General features: G+C 38.8%; 1 long non-coding RNA gene across 2 annotated transcripts; it reads right to left on the minus strand.

Annotated features, from left to right (window-relative positions):
• Nucleotides 1-1,131: 1,131 nt before the first annotated feature.
• On the minus strand, nucleotides 1,132-10,049 carry LOC136269169 (uncharacterized). 2 transcript variants are annotated; one of them, XR_010707237.1, is made up of 6 exons: nucleotides 9,798-10,049; nucleotides 8,818-8,911; nucleotides 8,199-8,247; nucleotides 7,713-7,755; nucleotides 1,342-1,411; nucleotides 1,132-1,285 (listed from the first exon to the last, which is right to left on the minus strand). It is a non-coding gene; the product is annotated as an uncharacterized lncRNA (long non-coding RNA). The 2 variants fall into 2 exon arrangements; XR_010707236.1 differs by lacking the exon at nucleotides 8,818-8,911.
• Nucleotides 10,050-18,137: the final 8,088 nt, after the last annotated feature.

Below are 18,137 nucleotides of genomic sequence, written 5' to 3' on the forward strand. Positions count from 1 at the left end.
CCTTTCAGTTTCAGTATAAGGCCAGTAGTTTATGTAGGAGCATGTATGGATTATTAACCAACTGGTCCAAAGCATTTTTTTAATCTTACATTTTTGGTTATTACTTTTATTTCATTAAAAGTATACAATTAACCACCTCCCCCTAGCAGCATACTCTTTGCATACTTAGGCTGAAGAGATGGATGACTCATTGTAATACATGGCTTACTGATATGATAGCTAGATAATAATATATAGACCAGAAGTATGCATGTCACCGACCTGATTGCGATAGAATAGACTCAAGCACATTAAATTTCTTCAATTGTATAATATTTAATTTAACTTTGTTTACTCTTTCTATATATGCATGTTTTGATTTACATACTTGGATAGACTCCATCAATATCATACATGAAGTGATACAAGCAATCAACAAAACGATTGTTTTATTAGAAAGTTTAAGCTAAAATACATAATGGCACAGATACCCAGACACATATGGACTCTTTCGTAATTATAACCATTGATTTCTTTAACAGATATATAATAATAATAATTGTATATAGACCATAATTATAATATTACAGTTCGTATAACAATGCATTATAGTTTGCAACTACTGTAACCATGCTTGCAACAGTACATGTAAAGAGTTATATAGGTTATAAAGCTATATAAATTATATAATTATATAGGCACATGCATATGCAGCAATAAACCCATGCATGCACGGTTACTACAATATATAATTACACACTTGTGCATGCATCAGTGTTACAATGTTGTGTTTAAGATACGTATTATTAATATGAAGTTCACCATCGATCGATAACAATATAATACAGTAAAGATCTGCCAATGATGCAATTGCAGAATGCATGTATAGTAATTATAATGCTTAATACCTTATGATAAAATAATACTATATACACTTAAGTGATTACACTAAGGTTATAACCATATGTACTATACACTAGTACTCTGCATATTATGTTTTACAGTACATGATATACTTGTACACAGTACATGCTGTTGAACTTGCAATCACTCTTATAAAACACACATAATATTATCTGCCCACACTGTTGTGCCAGTATATTACAGCATAACAGATCTATTATATTTGAAAAAGTACAACTACGGCATGTATTGGTTTAATTTGCATCAATATAAATACACTTCTATCACATGTACACTGAATATGTATACACAGAATGTTTAAATATGCAACATCGTAACTGCTGTATTGCTGTTTGATGCAGTGCTGCAGTAAGAGTTCCTTTCCATGTCTCCTTAGAATGACCTGTTAGTTATACTTAATGGCATACTCAACTGCACTGTATATAAACTATAGCTTACCTAAGTATGTAAAACAAGCATCAATGGCCTGCATCACTAAACTGTTGAAATCTCATCATGTCACTTTAATCTATTAAATAAAATCATGTGGGTCACTAACATCTACCACCATGAATAAATTGAATATAGACATGCAGTTACTACATATGAACACAATACATGTACAGATGTACATGCACAGTACAGAACATTTTGTGTAACATTTGACTTTCAGAATAGAAACATCACGCAGGATTTTAAAATTATGAGTTGTCTATATATGCAGTCCGTTGGGATAACTAGCTACTTTTCTCTGTACTGTACCTATGTTACAACAATGGTTACATAGTATCTAGTAATCATGCATTAAAACCAAACACCTACTTGGGGAATTGGAAGCAGTGGAAATAGAAACTGGAAAAAGAAAATAGAAATCGGAAAAGGTCAAATCTTCATTACATGTGTACACTAGGGTAAAACTCTTGCTTAGTTACCACCTCTCAAAGACCACCTCATTACAAAGACCATCTCTGTACAAAGACCACCTCATTACAAAGACCATATTGCAATTAGGTCTAGAAGATGCCAAAGGCATACTTAATGACCTATAATGACCACCTCTTTACAAAAACCGAACGTAATAATGAATTTGTATACAATTACATATATTCATCATAATCCCAACCCATTACTATAGCCAGGTATACTCCAGGACCTATACTATAATGTGTAAAATATGTACACCCCAGAAAATTAATGGTGTATCTCCTCTTTATGACCCCATGGTAAGGTCAATATCATCCTCCATATTTTGGTCTGATCAGACCATCTGTACCATAAATCAGTTGGTTGGTTTGTAATGGATATTCTCATAAAGTGTTGTAAACTATAACTGTATCAAAGAAAATGCAGTCTCAAAAGATGACCATAAGTACCTATCATTTTCTAGGTGAGTTAGTGAATAAGTCATACATACAATACATGTTTGTAGCTTAGCTATGAAATCTTAAGAAGTGGTCTTTGTAAAGAGGTGGTTATTGTAAGGAGGTAGTCACTGTAATGTTCTTGGATATAAGTGTGCCTTTGTCATCTTATGACCTTGTACAGAAGTGGTTTTTGTAATGAGGCTGTTTTTGGGAGGTGGCCACTAAGTAAGAGTTTTACCCTAATATACATGTCATGAAGATTTGACTTTTTTCCGTTTTCCATTTCCATTGCATACAGTATATTCTTCCCCTGGGTGAAATGGTAACAAACAAGGACATGAAACTAACAGTTATAACCTAATTTATAGTTAGCTAATTTTACAAAAAGTAAGTTGCATGGGATATAAAGGATTAGTTAATATTTCTACCCCTATACACAAGCTATTACTTCAATATATTTTCACAAAAGTTTCAGGTTATATGTATGCCAGCTAATTTCACTTGGTGAACAAATGGCATATGCTGGCTGATGACTGTCTTACACATCCTAAAATGGAAATAAAGTCTGTTTATATAAGAAGTGCCTCCATGCAGATAATATCATATACATCAGACTAGGTACTCCAAAAGATAGTATGTTTTAATTCTTGAGTATATACATTTCTCACAGAGTTTGGGATAGCAAGATGACTAGTTTATTGTGGCCACGTGTACACAAATTACTGTGGAGTTGTGGTCTAATTCCTATATGGTGCAACTGTAGTCACACCAATTAACTACAACTCCCAACTCAGCATTTACTTTTGATATTTGTAATGATACTCAGTACTTGTCATGTAGATCTTACAACAAGCAAACATAAAGTTTATGGATGTATACCCATTCACTTGACTGGACTTTTGGATTACTGCACTAGAGTACTGGGCTGGATTACTAGAATGGACTACTGGACTCACATTAAGTTTGCTCAAGTACCTTTTCAACCATTAAGCATCATTAGCGATATACATGTACACCACATTCTCGGTCTTGCATATTAGAGGCACATACAAACTGTAGTCTTGTCTATTCAACAGTATGAGTGCATAATTAAGAGTTTAAACTCACCAAATGTGCGTAGTTTTTCACTAATATATAGAGCCTTACCTGCATGCCTGTTAAATAGAGTGAGCGAGTGTGTGTGTGTGTGTGTGTGTGTGTGTGTGTGTGTGTGTGTGTGTGTGTGTGTGTGTGTGTGTGTGTGTGTGTGTGTGTGTGTGTGTGTGTGTGTGTGTGTGTGTGCGTGCGTGTGTGTAATACCAGGCCAAGTGGCTAGAGCATCAGCCTGATAATGGAAAATTAAGGTTCTATAGGTTCGATGTCTGGTTACACCAATTGATATTTTGGTGTTTCCTTGAGCAAGAAACTTCACTTACATTACTCCAGTCTATTCAGCTGTTCAATGGGGACCTCGCAGCCTGGTGTCACTGGGGAAGTAAATGCCAACTGTCCATGTATCACATAGTGGGTGAAGGTCCATATGGGACTTCAGGTGCCCATACCTTCACCTGCGAGACATGGTACAACCTTCTACAGGTTACTAGTCCTGTGAAAGTCTTTGAGATACTTGTACGTAGTGCATTAAAACTTTTTGATGGGATATTTGGGCTTGACTGCACCTACCTATGTACCAGTAAACCATCCATACCTGATAAATTTCTGAAAAATGCTCTTTGTTTTTTAGCTTGAAATTACAACTTATTATGATTTTCATGATACCAACATTTGTATACAACTACAATATTGTGTTATTATACTGGCTATTGGTATATCAATGATTACAATTTGTGTAGAAAGATTGAAGGTATAAATATTGTAGTACGTTGTGGAAGAAAAACTGGAAAATATTTTATAACATAAACATGTTTCTTACACAACAAAAAGCTAAGCAAAAGTAAGCAATGGTGCTATATTAGTTTAGCTTTCTTTTAGAATTAATATGGTGTAGTATAACATTGCAATAAAGATGGTTCAAAGCTTCCTCTTTATCATGGTCGATTTATATGCTAAGGGATACTTTGAGACCATTACAAAATGTCCAGACTCTGGATTTTACAGGTGTCCACATATGATTAAGTGTCTATTATTAACATTATTAACAGGTTCCACTGCTAGTTGATAATCAAACAACAAAATGATTTGTTACGTGGAAACCTTTTAATGTGGACATTTGGGAGGTCCCAACTTCACCCATAAAGTGATCTGGAAAATCAGTACGTTTAAGTATCAGGATATTTGTGCTATATCACTCGTGAGCTTGGGGAGAAAAGCAGCTTACAAGAAAAACCATGAGGCAGGGCTGATCAAGTGGCTCATAATAAATAAATGAACACTGCATGGGGGCTATCTAATAGATTTCTCTATAACATGTTTATGAAATTGGTTTTTAGAATTGATGATTTTACACACAATTTGCATACATCTCCTGTTCATTATGCTTATATCTGGCAACATAATTTTGTAGTAACCTGAGTTTATACCATCATGCTATTTATTAAAGACTGGTACTACTTTGACAGTGATGTATACAGCATTTGTGCATGGCAAGTTACTTAAACACCTGATTTAAACTAGCTAATGATCTGCTGTGATCTAAATTTACTGTACGTATCATTTGACATGAAAGACAGGTTCGTGTTTGTGGGTACATTCTACCTGTTTGTGTATAATACAGTATATTGATTTTAGGTGGTTTCTAAATGTTCTAAGGCAAAGAGTCTGGATGTTTCATTGTTCGGATACAGCACTTTTCTTAAAGCGAATGACCAAATAATATACCACCATATATGTACAAATTTTTGAGGTACAGTATGTAATTTTTGGGGTCGATGAATTTCAGGATTTTCGCGGTTTTATTTTGAGGATCAGTCATTTCTCACTGAGGTTATCTATTAGAAAGCATAGAACTAACCTTGATAATCATTAATTTTCAAAGATGAAAATGTTGCGGAAAGCAAAGCAACTGCAAAATCCATGAAAATTATGTCCTTTGAAAATTTGTATGTGTACAGTAACCATGGAATGTACAGTTCTGCTAATTCATCCTCCAATACGCAACCCCAAATGTATAGCATATGGCACATGATCACAAATGATGACAACCAAATTAACTTCAACTGTTTAGTCATTTAGGCCAGGTGTGCAAACCTGGAGCTGTTGGAACCACAATTCCACAATTAATTACAACAAAAGCAAGGTGAGAAAATCCCCTCACCTTGTCTTGTCTACAAATTCACCAAAGGGAAGCCACATCACCAACAGATGTTGTGTTATCAGGCCCACAATAAGGATTTCAGCAGAATGCACACACTCACTGAAAGCAGACTTATTTTTGTTGACTAAAAAAAAAACAAAAGTGTAGGAGCCGCTACTTTACACATGCAGAATCATAGCCATGTTTACCTATTTATGTTAACAATTTTGATTCATCCCACAGCTGCAGGGCATCATGTATATTTTTATATTTGCTGTTGGTAGTATTTAAAAGCATTATTGCGTGGTTGCTACTTATTGAATAACTTCTGTGCTGCTCACAATCATTGGCAGCACATACTGTAGTGTGTTTAACATCATCAGCTACTGGCTGATAGAAGTACCATGTGTGACAGGTGTCATAAGTTCAGTAACAATTATTGTTCTCACTATAATGCTTCCTTACTAGCAACATAGTGTAGACAGTTATTTATACTGATTATACAACAAATGACTGAACAGCCATAGATAATAGAGCTGAACTTTAAATTGCTTCTAGCACAGCAGGACTCAAGAACACATTTTTGACACAGTATCACTGCTCTTTAAGGTGTTTGGGCACATCTTCTATGATAAGTTACAATGTTGTGTCAGTTATATTTGAATTGGTCAGGTCATCTGACCATTACTCATGCAGGCCTCCTTTCAGGTCGCCTGGCCAAGCTGGTTTAGTATTATTTTAGACAACATCATATTCATTTAGAGGTTTACTAAATCACTTATCACTTTCACATGCCCACTTAGTCACATGCATGCCCTCAAGCAATTTTGTACATGATAAACTATTACAACACAAAGACAAACTGCTAATCTAGTAGTCCTTCAGTAGCACTGTTATACTGCACTTGGGATGCTACTGCCTCTAGTCTATGATAGTACTAAATTACTTTGTTCTCCCTAGTCTGGCAGCGCCCGCCCTTTCGCTTTTAGAGTAAGGGTCTAGTAACCGTAGTATAGGGTACTTGTGCTACTACCACTATAGTGGTAGAGCCAATCAAATTGCAATATCCAGTTTAAATAAGTATTTGTGACATAAAACGTGTAGTTTGCATCATGAATAACACAATAACCATAGTTACTGAATTCGGGATAGTTGGAAAGCAGCTGATACTCTCCGAGCGAGACTCCGAGATATACACGCTGTAGACCTACGTTGAGAAGTGCTTTCTTTGCCGAGTTACAACAGCCTGAAAACAGGTAAATTATTACGTCACGTGCAATTTGAAACCACATTTGAATTCTGGTAGCACAAATACCGTATACTACGGTTACCAGACCCTTACTCTAAAAGTGAAGGGAAGGGCGCTGCCAGACTATGTTCTCCCTTGGTCTTGGTGCCTAACTACTGTATTAGTTCTATTCTTTTTACCATGTACGTATTATTAGTAACAAACTGTGCAGCCCAATGATGATATATTTTTAAGTTGTCCACTTGCATTGCGAATGCATCAATGGTCAAGGCTATAAAATAGTGGGTCAATGATCAATGAAACAGAGTTTTAGGCCCAAACTATACGTAACTGGAATCAAGTTTACAGAATTATACATAGCTCACAAGATGTAAGGATCTCCAAGAAGATGTTTCAAAGTTTAAGCATCAGCAGACATTTCATTGTGCATCTAGTATGCTAGAAATGTAGGTCACATCAATATAATATGTACAATTTTATATTACATGGCACAGTGGACTGTTAACATGTAATTTGGAAGGTGATGGATATTAATTTACATGGCACAAGTTCTCTATGTCAAGCAAGGAATACGACTCCTATTCATTACCACGGTCTATTGCATGTATAGAAACTTTTGAAGGAAATTTCCACTTGTAGAAAATGTCAGATGTAGCGCTGGGACTGTAATACTCACAAAATTTCAATATATAATAAATTATCAACAATCCTTTTCCATGCTACAATACCACTTCAAAATCACCACCCTGGACTCCTTAAATTGAATAACATAATTGAATAACATGCTACTATATATACTTACTATGTTTTTGTACAAGTAATTTTATTTGTATATGTGACTGTACCCCAGATGCAAAAATAAGGCACGTGGGCACAAACTACACACCATCACACAACAGGTCATATCTTATTACTAGAATAGAATAATATGTATAATGTAAAGAGTGATGAAAGTACAAAAATGTAGGCCAATATACGTGCTCACATGTCCTGTTTTCACATACATCACCATCTTCAAAAGGTATATGCTACATATGGGGGATAAAATTTACTATTAATATCCACTTTGACCACACACTTTAGTCTATGCAACTTTGCAATCATAGATATAGTTGTCTATGGTTGTTTTGTTGTTTATTGATGTAACTACAGAATTACATGTAAACGACTAATTTTGAAAACGAAAATTTATAATTTCATACAAAATAATAAGGTTTTAGTAGCTTGTACCTAATTCTGAATAGAAGGGTTTTAAGCTAGTAAGGTCCGAAAGTTTAGTACTAGAGAGACCCTCATCCCCACAACTAATGCATGGGGCATTTGGGACAAAATGCACCCTTCTCCTTCCCTTTGTGGAGGAGTCATATATCTTTTAATTGATTCAGAATTGCTAAACTTTCTCAGGCCAAAATCAAGTGATCACTCAAGAAGTACACTGTATGCATACCATGACCATTTATTACAAACTCACCTTAAATCAAAGTCAAATGAGCTGCTACACAGGCTTACAGTAGTGGGTCCTTAATTAGGTGGATAATATACAATAAATAAATAAAACTGTTACCTAGCATCTTACTTACTTAGCTTGTTTGTGACCCTCTCCTTGCCACTCATGGATCCACCCCTGCCCCCCCACCTTGACAAACTATCCCCCACCCCCCCTTCAATAGTTTAAATCAAAGTGCCTTAGAATGTATCAAAAGCAATCTTAGAAAGTCTAAAATACAAAAAAATTCCTAGAGCAGCATGTACCTGAGAATGCACCTAAAATGCAAAAATCAACTGGCAAGTTATTCGCAGATACTTGAGAATGCACCAGGAGCAACAAAACACAGCGGCATGTTATTCTCAGGTACCTGAGGATGTACCAAAAGCATTCCAAGAGTCTAAAATACAAACATTTCTGGTGAGCATGTCCCCAGACCTAAATGCACACATGGATCTTTACACTACTGCCCTCCCCCACTCTCATAAGGCCTTCCTTTGCCCCCCCCCCCCCCCGACTAGATGAAGGCCTGCTATTGAAGATACTTGTTTGTGCACAAGGTACAGTTGATCTCATGTACAAATTTAAGAGTGCTGCAACTCACAGATGAGTGACACTACAATCTATTGTGTAGTGTGATCTTCATCCTAAGTCGAAATCAATGTCAAAAGGAATTTTTGTAGTAGCTCACAGGACAACTATAAAATCACATATGTGTTAGAAATACAATGTGAATGTGAGTTTTATGAGAATTTGACTAATTAAGAGTTAAGCGTCCTTTTAATGTCAAGGCCTATTTGGCACTTTGACCAAGAATGAAGATCATAGGCATAGTCATAGTACACAATACTTTGGAGTACCACCCCCTTGTATAGCAAACGGTCAGTAATTCCACAGTATCTTAAATACACAACCACATACTGATCACAGCATTGTAACACCGCAGGGAACTTACTGGTCATGGAGATAAGGTTTATGCAGACTAATCCTTGCAATTGGTGTACTGAGGATTGAATCAGTACATAGGAATAATGCACCTATCAATGCTTTGTACCACTACTATAAACACGAGTAGAGGTGGGGGAATCAGCCGCCAACCTTGCCCCAGGTAGTGGGGCATTTAACCACAGGTGATATCTTGTTGAGCTTTATCGCTCTGTCTTTACTTTCAAACACTGAGATTTATTCACATTAAGTTCTGTCTCTTTTGCATGCAAGGCTCACGTGCTGTCTACTAGATCATGTATGTTAAAAGATATGTTGAGTGATGTAGTTCCATACCGAGCATGAAGACCGAAGACCACGGGAATAGTAGGGGATAGCAAGACCACCAGATAGTGGAGATTAGAACTTTTAATGTGATCTCCACTTATCCCCACCTCTGCCCTTGTTCATAGTAGTGGGGAAACATTGATAAGTGTATTATCTCCAAAATGAAAGCCTATTCCAAGTCCTGACTCACTACTATTCAGTTATGCACAAATCTCAGAAAAACCTCAGAAAATGAGGATGTCAAGTGCATCAAAATAGGACACATCATGCACATGCACGCCGGCCACTCTGGCCGGCAATCATTTCACTCACCAGGACTCAAGCAGGAAACTTGGTAGCTACCCATCCAGGAACGTATTTATTAAGTTATTCGTGTTGACATCAGTCTCACATCCTTAAAAGATCAGTAGCCTGGGCCAAGAGCCAGCCACAATCCGTTACTAGTATGCACGTTTCAGCATCCTACGTATACTAAGTATACGAATAACCTCTACAATGAGTATACTGGGGCGCGCTACCAGTTGTCAGGTATTACCTGAATATAGCATACCTTTAAAGCCAGATAATTACCTGATGATAACGCGTGAACCGCCTGCTATAACAGCCCCCAAACTATCGCGGCCATCTTTATTCTCATGATGTCATAAAACGTCATTGTGGATAAGGCTCATACACTTACGTTCGCAGCCTCTCAACAACACCTTGTTGTTGCTTGTACGACATTATCCGCAATCAAAATTTACATGGTCCCATATAAATATACCTGTGAAGCATTCCTGTGGTTTCATGTCTTGCAGGTGAGTCGCCCAAGTGGAATATATTATTAGTTGTAACATGCAGCACTTGTGATTTTCCTGAAATATATGCACTCGTGCTCATGCGTATATTTCAGGCAAATCATGATCACTTGTGCCCATGCTACAGCTATTACATAAAGCACTGTTTATCCTGAAGTGTGTACACTTTCCCTTTGATCTCGCCCATGCAAAGTTCTATAAATAGTTGGTTGATGGTGTTATGAGTTGAGAAAGTACACCTCAATAAGCCTAATATAACTGATAAGATTTGGCAATGATGTGTTGATAACGTGGCTCCCACATACTAAGATCACAATGAGTGTCAGCTCTAGTAATAGGAGATAATATATAGATTGTTTGTACACTTAGCTTTGTTCAGTGATACTCCTGATGCCATAATACATTCCAGTGTGACAATCAGGCTCTGGTCATTCTGCTCTTGTTGCTCCGATCACCAATACATCATCCATTTGGCAGACCACTCCTTCCAAACCCTCAAGTATCTTGAGTTGAAACAATTCTGAAATCCCAAAAGGCAGGAGTTAGCACTCATAAGGTGTGATGAAAGTTGTTAATGGGCAAGATACTTCTGCTAATGGAATCTGCCAAAACCCACTGTTGGCATCGATCTTACTGAATATGGTGGCCCCTGCAAAGTGTTGTCTACCTTGGGTATTGGAAAGAACTCATGCAATACACTTTCATTTAAAACCTTGAAATCAACACGTAATTATCTGAATAGTCCCATCTTGTTTTGGCACCACCACTATAGTATTTCATTGATTTCTAGTAAGCGCTCATACAGCAAGCTACACGCATGTGTACAACTACACGGTACACATACAATTACATAATCATACTTACAATAGCTAAATTGGACAGTCCTTACAATGACTAATATACTACAGTCTTCCCCCAACTTAGCAATTACATCTCTTCTATAAGTCTATTGAGGGCCTTGGCCTGTCTAGTTGACTGCCTGATAGGCTGCTGAGCTTCGCCCTGTTCAGCAGATTGCTGGATTGTAGGCTGAACTGTGGGTTGTTCTCTGATCAGGGTGCCAGTGATGCCTGCATCCTGTGCGTCCGCATCAACAAGCCTTGCCTCAGATTCTGTCACCGTTGTCTCACTTGCAGTCTAGGAGGAACTTGGGCTGTTCTCCAAATGTACATCATTATTAGTAGGCAAAACACTACTGTCCTCTGATGAGATTGTACCGGAGCTGTCTGATGCGACGCACATGGGATTGTTGGCAGAGCCTGCAGGGTGTGATTGTATCTCACTCAGCATGTGTGATACTGGACTGTCACCAATCCGTTTAGTCAGATGATCTACATGTGCCTTCCTCCAATTACCACCCTCAATTTCAACATCATAATTCAGAGTTCCTGCTGGGGATCTCACCACACTTTTAATCCATTTGCATAAGGCATTAAGACGGTAATCATGCACCCAAACTAAGTCTCCTTGTTGGAACTCTCTAGCAGGTTTTCATACTTCTAGGGGTTGCAAGGTTTTCTTAACCCTTTCACTCACATTTGGTAACACCATGGAAAGGTGTGCGCTTGTGGCACGACCAAACAACAACTCAGCTGGGGTGCACCCTGTACTTGTGTGAGGAACATTCCAATAAGTGCACAGGAAATCAGCTAATTTAGTTGACATACTTTTACTCCCCCCTTGCTTTCTCAACCATTGCTTCACATTTTTCACCTATTTCAGCCAGACCATTGGTTGCTGGATGGTAGCTGTGATGAAGTATGTGATTGCTGTACAGGTATTCCTGAAGTACATCTGCTGTGAATTGAGAGCCATTGTCCGATACCAGTGTTTGTGGGAACCCATGAGTTGCAAAAAGATCATGGAACACTTCAATTGTGTGGTGGAGGACATGTAGCGTACTTCTGGCCACTTGCTATAAGCATCTACAACAACTAGAAAATGTTGCTTGTTGAACTTGCGAAAGTCAATATGTACTCTGTCCCAGGGTGCAGCAGTACATGGCCAGGGATGATAAGGTGCCGTTGGTGGTAGGGCTGCTATGTTTTTGCGAGCTTCACACTGTGCAGCCATCTTCTCTATCTCTTTATCCATCCCTGACCATCAGATGTAACTTCGAGCCAATGCCTTCATCCGGCAGATCCCTAGGTGACCATCATGGAGCTCTAACAACAATCTCTGGTGGAGTACCTGTGGTATCACTACTCGCTGGCCCCACAAAATGCAGTTGTCATGGCAAGTGAGTTCGGTTTGCCATCGCAAATAGGGGGCAAGGTTATCATCATCTGATTTTGGAGGACCACTGCAAGGGTACTGTCCTTCCAAGTTGTCTTTGCAATATCAGAAGCCGTCACTGGTAATGCCGATGTGTCCATCAGCAGCACACAACCTGACTGCTCAGCATTGTCCCTGAAGGAAGAGGTGAGAGGTAACCTGGACATATACAATCAGCACATTGGTTTTGTGCCCCAGGAGTAAATTCTAACCTATATTGGTATGTGCTCAATATTAATGCCCACCTTTGCATCCTGGCAGCTGCCAAAGTAGGGATCCCCTGGTCATGCCCTAAAATTCTGCATAGCAGTCGGTGATCTGTCACCAAGGTAAATTGGTGACCATACAAATACTGATGGAACTTACGAACGGCAAATATTATGGCCAGAGCTTCTCGCTCTATTTGGGCATAATTGCCTTCAGCTGATGTCAAAGTACACAATGTGTACACTACAGGCCTCTCCTGTCCATCGATGATATGCATCAAGCACGCACCCACACCTCGTGGAGATGCATCATAGTATAGTTTCACGGGTTTGTCAGTGTCATAATGGGCCAGCACAGGAGCTGTACTCACTAATTTCTTTGCCTCCTGAAATGCTTTGTCATGTCTCTTTTGCTATACCCATTTGGCATCCTTTTTCACCAACTGGTAAAGGGGGTGCATAATATCTGAGAGAAATCTTATTAAAAATCTTTTACGTTGTAGGTCATCATGCGTAAAAATGACTTCAACTCAGTTTTATTTCATGGGATAGGTGTTTCTTTATCCGTTCTTGTGTTGGCTGGATGCCCTCACATGTGATTTTGTGCCCTAAGTAGGTTACAGAGTCCTGGAAGAATTGACACTTGGACAACTTGACACGCAAACCAAACTGCTGCAGGCGGCGAAACACCATCTGTTGATTTTACTCATGCTCTACCCTTGTTTTCCCTGTAACAAGAATATCATCAATATAATATACAACACTCTTGCAGTCTTGTAACATCACTGGAATCGCCTTTTGCCAGATGGCAGGGGCTGTAGCAATACCAAAAGGTAACGTTCGATAACGAAACAGCCCTAAGTGTGTGTTAATAGTCAAGCAAGCTCTGCTGTCTGGTGCAACTACCATTTGTTTATAAGCACAGGCTAAGTCTAAGGTAGGAATTGACTTACCCTGTGCCAGTGTGGAGAAAACTTCATCTGTAGTTGGGAGTGGGAAAGTCTTGGTCTGCTAATAGGGGTTAACTGTCATTTTGAAATCAGCACATATTCTGATCCCTCCATCCTTCTTACGCACAACTACAATGGAAGTTGCCCAATCACTATGCTCCACCGGCTCCAGTTCTCCATCAGCTACTTGTTGCTGGATAGCTTTTTCTACTTGGTCTCGCAATGCAAATGGTACCGGTCTACTCTTACAGAATATAGAGGTTGTGCCCGGCTTCAGTTCCATCTCAGCCTCAATACCTTTCAAAAGCCCCAACTCCTCCTTGGTAACATCAGGGTATTTACTAAGCCATACTGCCTGTTGCACTGAGTGTACTCTAGGATCGCTCCTCTTACAAGTTCGAATAAACCTGGTCCAGTCTAGGCGTAATTGGTACAACCAGTCTCGTCCTAAAAGTAGTAGTTGTGTATCAGCATTCTCTACAGTGATAAAAGAGCCATTGATTACTTGTTGGTCAAGTGAAACAGTGACCATAATTTCACCAACAGTGGGAAGTACTGTTCCATCATACTGTCGGAGGGTGACAGAAGAGGGGTGTATTGTACCGTTTAGTAACTTGGCACGGTACACTGCGATTGGAATTGTTGACAATTCAGCTCCAGTGTCTACCTCAAACTTCACACAAACACCATTGATAACTTCCTGTAGCGAGTATCTTGTCCAACTTTATGAAGTCCAGGCTCCAGCTCTAAAAAGTCATCTTCATCGTTACTGCTGCCTTCATCATCTGAGACTGCCTGTAGTAGATGAGTTCCTTTTGACTTGGATGCTTTAAAGGACTTGTGAGTTGGTTCACTCCTTGACTTGCAGACTCTGGCAAGATGGTCAGTCTTGCTACATTTATTGTATTGCTTATCCTTGTGAGGGCAAGAGTCTGCAACATGTTTGGGATTCCCACATCTGTAGCAGCTGCAGTGAGTGGGTCGCGACACTGAATGAGTCTCCATCTCTTGTTTGGAAATTCTGCAACTCTGTTGATGCAGCCTCCATAGCTCTACTTTTATCTAATGTAGTATCAACGGTGAGATCACGGATAGACAACAATTCACGTGGGCCCCTCAGTCCACAAATGAACTGATCCCACAGTGCAGTATTCAAATACCCAGCAAAGTTACACGTTTATGCCAACTTACGGAGCTCACCCATATAATCAATCACACTTTCTGATGGTTGTTGTAGTGTCTTGAAAAAACTTGCATCGCTCTGCAATTTCCACAGTTTCTGTACAAGTGTGCACCTTGAGGTGTTCTACAATCTGCGCTAAGGTCAACTCTGCCAGGGGTGTTGGATTAACTTACGTCTTTAGCTTTGTATACATCGTCTGACCAATATGAGTTAAGAAAAGTGCTTTCTGTTTCCCTTCGGTGATGCCATGTGTGGTACAATAAAAGTCAAATCTTTCTTTGTAATCTTCAATCTGCTCAATCTGTGGGTCAAACAGTTGTACCACTTGTGAGTGTGCTATCCTCTTGTTGTCAGGCACTCAAAACACAAAATAAAACACCAAAAGGTTCAAGCCTCGTCGCCACAGTAGTATTTCATTGAGTTCTAATAAACGCTCATATAGCAAGTTACACGCATGCGTACAACTACATGGTACACATACAATTACATAATCATACTTACAATAGCTAAATAGAACAGTCCTTACAATAACTAATATAATAACAACCACCATCCCAGCACACCTTGGAGTAGGCTCAGTGATTCTTGAGATGACCCCATTGGTTTCCATTCAACAAGCTCTTGTCTGACTTTCTCTTGCAGTGGGATTGCCACATTTCTGGGAGTGCATAGAGAGTATGGTGTGGTGCCATCTTTGAGTGTACTTGTCACCTAAAGTGTCCAGATTTTTGAACAACATAGGATGTCTTAATAGCTTGTATGTACAGTATCTGCATTGCAAGCTACTACATCCATTCTGCACAGAAGACCCAGAAATGTAAGGTTTAACAGGCAGGGCCTTGTACAGTTTTACTTGGTTTCTGCAGCACTACATTAGGCAACAACTTGTATGTGTCCTCAGTGATAGCAGTTGTTTCAGCACTGGTGTCAAGCTTAAACTTGGATTCTGTGCTCCCAATCAAAAATATTGGATGTCCATGAGGTCATCTGGTTTACAGATGTGACAGCATATCCAAACTAAGTTCATCAGTATCTACAGTGACCTCGAGCTTGTCTGCCATGACATCAACTTCTTCAGGTCCCATGGCTAATTCATTGGTCGGGAGCCGAACTGTAGTAGAGAAACACTGACTAGCAAAATGGCCTTTCCTCTTGCATCTTTTACAAGTGGCTCCACTGACAGGACATTGTGTTCCCTGAGTATGGGTAGCTTTGCCACATCAAGAACAGGATTTACCACTTTGGGGACAAGCCACCATCACCCGAGGACTCTTCTTGTACTGTAGAGGAGGAGTCTGTTCATGGTGGCTAAATCTACTGAGGGTCATGCATTGGGGTGATCTTGAAGCTGACCGGTGTGCTGCTTCATGGTTTCACTTTGTCTTACTAGTTTCATGGCTTTTGCCAAGTTCAATTCTGGGTCCATTTGCAAATGTTGGCACATCTTGAATACCCACTACCAGTCTATCATGTAACATTTTGTCTTGCAAGTTGCCATAGTTACATGAGTCAATTGGATGGAACAGGGCTGTGATGTACTCCTCCACAGTTTCCTCTGGTAAGTGATTTCTTTGATTAATCGTGCTCATTCAGAAAATAATGACATTCTTTTGCAGAAGCTGCATGGATGACAAAATAGACAATGCAAACAAACATACTGCTATCAATCTTGTTCCTCATCTTGTGCAGCTGGCATGGTGAACTTCCTTCTTTGGGCACTGCATGACCTTAATTATCTGCTTTTTGGTGTGCATTATAGTTATATGGAATAACATGGTTTTCAGTCACCTACACATTAATTCATTCATTATTTATGATGTAATTTTGACTGTATTAATTTTCATATAGTACTCGGTTGTATTATTGTTAGCGTCACAAACAGCCAAGTACATACACCAATGTGACAACCTACAGTATAGCCAGCTGCACCAGCAGTGTGTGCATGTCAGCAGAAATAATAATATTATGTACACACTTGCAAGCAAGGGGGTTTAACTGGCATTTGAAAATCACAACACTAAACAACTATGCTAAGAAAATCAAGTAAGCCAGTGGTCATAGTAGATGCAGTGAGATGTCTCTGGAGATGCTCAGTCAAGAAACAAGGCTATGTACAAGGTGGTGAAGGCTAGCACAATCAGCATATAATCTAAAATCAAGCCATATATGGCACAATGGTGACAGTCAAATGCTGTTGCGGTAACTAGTGGTGTGTGAAAAACTATCAATATCTTGATAATATTGTATCAGTTTTATCAAACAAGAAGGCATACACAAAAGCAATGCAGGTAGCTACAATGTGTCAGCCTACAAAGGCAAACACAATAACTCACAACAAACCAAAATACAATAACAGGATGCCGCAGACATCAATAGACACATAAGTAGTTATGTAACAGATGCTGGAAAGATATTGGATTGCAATATTCAATTGCAATTAAGAATATGCAATGGTACATTGTTCCAGAGAAAACCTGTTAGGCTTACATTGATTATGCTGGCATAATGGGGGATGAAGAGCATAAAGCTTATTGCTGGCATAATGGAGCATAATTAGGAGCATAATGGGCAAATTTCCACCATGATATCTGCTATAATAGTCACAAAGTCAAACTATTTTAGATGGTGAAATGATTTCTGACGACAAGTAGAACAATGCACTACTACAAGTTTACACTGCTAGACGAAATGAATGCTTTTCATTGTGGGTTTCAGTTTTATAGGACACATGCAGTCACATGCCAACTAGCACTAAGGCACAACAAAACAATTTAGCTGAGCTTCAATCATTGAATTTGGTATTATATAACATGTATCATCGTCTGATTTTGAATAAAAATTGATGCGATATGATATTGGAAGGTCGATTAGAAGACGTTCTGATAATAATATTTTTTAAGGTTAGTGTTGAGTCAGATAGCTAGTGAATGTCTGGACATTGAAAATAGTGAAGTCTCTGCAGGTCTGGAGTGAGACTGGGGTTAATAGGAAATATTTCAAAAAGATTGAGATTCTCTAATAGAACAGTCAAACACTCTAATAGAACAGTCATTGCATGCAACAGTGAGAATGAGAACAATTTAAGTGTTTATCCCCAGGAGGCTAATATGTTTTTGGCATAGTGATGCAAATGCAAGTTAATAATATACTGAGCAGTTGCTGTCCTTTGAATACCAACTGCTACAACTCAGAAGATCAATCAGAAACAATGCATAATATTTTATTTGCATACAAAACTGCAA

This window comes from Dysidea avara, chromosome 10 (assembly GCF_963678975.1).
Source record: "Dysidea avara chromosome 10, odDysAvar1.4, whole genome shotgun sequence".
Classification (NCBI taxonomy): domain Eukaryota; kingdom Metazoa; phylum Porifera; class Demospongiae; order Dictyoceratida; family Dysideidae; genus Dysidea; species Dysidea avara.